Here is a 4164-nt window from a genome sequence, read left to right on the forward strand (position 1 = left end):
GCTCAGGCAAAAGGGCGAAGTGTCAGGTCAACCATCGATGCAGGATGCGTGTCCTGAGGCCGAAACATCGTCAGTGACCCCTCACACCCCCACCATGGACTGTTCTCCCTGCTGCCCTCTGGAAAGAGGTTCTGCAGCATCCGGTGCAGGCCCACCTGGTTCCGAAACAGCTTTTTCCTACTTGCCATCAGACTGCTGAACTCTTAACTGGACTGCACTCAAAAACTGGTCTCCACTTTATACCTTGCACATGTACAGAGCTAAATAACTTCTATTTTACTGTCAGTCCTGCACTTTATATTTTATATTTAGATTTATATTCATATTTTATACTGTATTTTATTTTACTCACAACATTGGAACCTCAAACATTATCCTGAGCCGTATGCAACGAAATTTCGTTCTGTATACACCCTGTGCATTGAAAATGACAACAAAGTCAGTCGAAGTCGAAGTCTAAGGAACAATTGTGCAACTGTGAGATGCGTTGAGGCCATTACCAGGGTACTGATAAGGTAATGGCCCTATTTACTGAACAAAAGCACCTGCTAGATAACATCCTTCAGGCCAGTTGGACTATCTAAGCCGAAATAGGTATATGTCAAAGTGGACTAACTCAAGCCATTCTAGTGTTAATTATTGTTAGGCCCTTAATCTATCAGTCTTACAGAAGACTGACAGATTAATAGTTATACTATTTTTGTCAGTTCTGTTACAGATTGAAAAAGATTGATTTAAAACTTTTGAAACTTTTAAAAACTTTTGAAATTGGACAAAACTGGAGATTTTACAACCTTCTCAACACAGGCAACACAAATATAATTTTCTATTTTTTGATGGTGTGACTTTGTTCAGATCCTTCACACTTTCTCACATGCAAAACATCACAAGAATTTAAAGTAAAACAGCATTAAAACGGAGGAATTCAAGATGATTGTGAACCAGGCCAGATACTAGAAAGATCTTAGAGGGGCAGTAGCCCGGGGCCCTGATTCTTATTTAGGCCCCAATAAAATATGGTAAAATATGGAGTGTACTGAATTGTTTTATTTTCTGTTAGTTGCTTATACAGCGCTTTGATTTAAAGTGCTGTATGAATAAAATTATTTTCAGTAGTGGGATCATGTTTAAAAAAAAAGGGCATTGTGTTAATTCTAGGGTTAGAATTAATCTTAGACTCTAAATCAAGTTAAATTTAATGTAAAGCATGCAAAACACACACACACACACACACCAAATTACACAATATCATTCATTATCAAACAATGATAAATGTATTAAAACCCTAAATGTTTAAGCTGTTGTACTTTGTGTTCCCTGTAAATGTATATAAGAAGATTATGTATTTAAATGAATGATAAATTCAATTTAACAACCTAAAAAAACTGAATAAAAACAAACAGAAAGTACATTTGATTTAATACATGCATTGATTTAATACATGTATTATATCAATGCACCTGGGTAAATATGGGTTAATCAATTCAATATGTGATCCACTCTGAACTTTGGCATTTTATAAACCTTGAGCTCAGCGCATTATGAAATGCATTGCTGTGTCAGAAACCCTGGGCAAACTAGTCAAGTGACTTTCTTTGCTTGGAAACTGCAGTCAGGTCATGCATAGCTGTCCTATAAATAGTCTTGCATTGCTTTCTCCACTCTGGCTTACTGGCTGCCAGCATTGCAGTCACGACTGCCCCTGAACAGTTAGAATGAGGCTGAGTCTTCCTTCCTATTGGCTCTCTGGGTGTACTGCAGCCGCTGCTCTCCCCCTGCCTTTCCCCTCTGCAGTCACGGGATGTTCCTGCGTCAGAGCCAAGCCTTACAAGCTACGCTGATCATCAGCACCGTATACGGCAATCCTTTGCTCCCAGCACAGCCCTTACATCACGGGTACTTACGTCATACACCAGTGACGACACACTTACGATTATGTATCCACGCTATTATTGCAAAACTGCTTCTAAGGGAGGGAGGAATGGGGGAATGAGTGTGATGAAATTAGCACATGAACTGCCCCCCTGTGGAGGATCCTGTAGCAATCAGTTTCCATTATCCATCTCTGGCATCATGTGGAGTTTTGTAACAGTGTTATATATGGCTCTTGGTGGGAACATTAACTAAAGTTTGCACACACTGATAGAAGGAAATAGTGCTGCTGATAGATGCTGTATATTATAGATGTCCCCTGCAGGAATCTGCATTATTTCAGCAAACGCAGCCCTACACACCGTAGTTTCAGCCATTTACCCAATTTACTCATTAGTTGCTAAAGTGTGACACACAACCTTAACTTTCCATAGTTTAAATTATAATGGTGTTGTGGTTTTAGTTTAATTCATACCAGATGACTCCATCTCAGAACTTGTTTTATGGTTTAACCCAGAAAACACTTGTGAGGTTTAAGTAACTCAAGCATTTATTTTCCACTACTATTCTCAAAAAATATGTTCTGTTTTGCGTTTAGTGTGAGCTGCCGTCAGTAAACATAGTAAACACTGAAATATTTCCAAAGAAAAAAAATAAAGCCTTGTTTTCAAAAGCTTGGGCTAACCCATGCATGTTGTAATTACATTAAATAAAGAATGTTACCACATCCACCCATTCTCATGAGTTAACCCTGAAAACATGTGGCCTGAGAACAAAATTAAAATCAGTTTCAAATAAGACTTCTTTTCTAAATCAGAACTTGTAGCATATCTTTTATTTAGTGAGCTGGATATAAGTGATATTGTTTTTGTTTATGTTCCGTCTCAACACATTTAAGTGCAGCCTTTATCCGAATCATGTTTATTTCATTATAATTAATGCACTGAATCTGATATACATGCATGCAATATAAACTTATTCACTTGACTAGCCACTAAAAGTTTAGGTTTTTTTCTGTAAGACTGCAGGAACCTGTTTGAAATTGGTCAAAAAATGTTGAACAATAGATGGCTTATTTAAAGCTATGAAAACATTTAGGGAACTTTTACAATAGGTGTTTACATCCCTCAAAAACTGTCAGTTTTTACTTTCACTAGTTGACACTTCAGCAGTTCCTCTGCACTTGGCCATTGACTTTCTAATACAGAAATAAGGTAAGGTCACTGGCCTTCAATCAAAATTGGTTTAAGATTTTTTCTAATTCATATGATAATGTTCTAGATCTGTCCAACATGTAACTTGCCTATTACTTAATGACCACTGGATATAGGCACCATGGATGAATGGGCATGCTTGTAATATTTTGCACAGCTATTTTGGTCTTTAAATGTATAGTAACTGCAGCAGGGATGTGATTTTAGCTAAAAAATATGACAGTAATACATACCTTAGACAGACTATGTACAGTATGTCACTGATTCTTACTCAGAAGATGCAGTTGTGATTTCTTGGATTACGACCTTTGACAATTTGATTTAGAGAGCTGCTTGTTAGTGGATGGGAGATATTAACTTTAGTCCCTCTTGTGGAAGGAACCGGTATTACAAAATCCCATATTAAATAAGCTTAAAAAATAAATAAACAAATCATTAAATGTTTTTCTTTAAAAACATGAAAATAATAATTTTTTACAAATTTAGAAAGTAAGACAAGAAAAAAATAATAACCAGTTGCCATTAAGTGGTTCCATTACGATTTTGTTTTCTTTTTTTGTGTGTGTATTTTCTCACCTATGTTTATTTTGTCTATCTGGAGATAATCAGTTATATTACAGCTCATTTACTACATGTTTAAGTGAATATGTGTGTAAACAGGTTCTTATGACATGTGGATAACAACAATGGCCCTATGTTACAGTATATCAGTATAAATAACATTCAGGTGTAGCAGCTGAATGTTTGTACATCATTTCTTCATACAAAAAATATGCAGTGGACTTTTTTTAATTTTTCATTATTTAAATTTATTTTTATGGTCTGTCCTTCCTAGGTGCCGATGGAAAACATATTCTTTATATGCACTTAATGGACAAAGAAGCATATTATTTCTGACAAAAAGTATTTTGTTCAGTTAATCAACCACACTAAGCAAGAAAAACTACAGTTATATCCTATCTTTACAAAGTGATGAAAAAAGTTTTGCATCACTGTAAAACATTCAGCTTCTAAATGCTTATTTTTTCCTCATATGATGAATTGTTCATATAATCATTAAAGATGCTCCAGTCAATAG

Source organism: Xiphophorus couchianus, chromosome 23 (assembly GCF_001444195.1).
Source record: "Xiphophorus couchianus chromosome 23, X_couchianus-1.0, whole genome shotgun sequence".
Classification (NCBI taxonomy): Eukaryota; Metazoa; Chordata; class Actinopteri; order Cyprinodontiformes; family Poeciliidae; genus Xiphophorus; species Xiphophorus couchianus.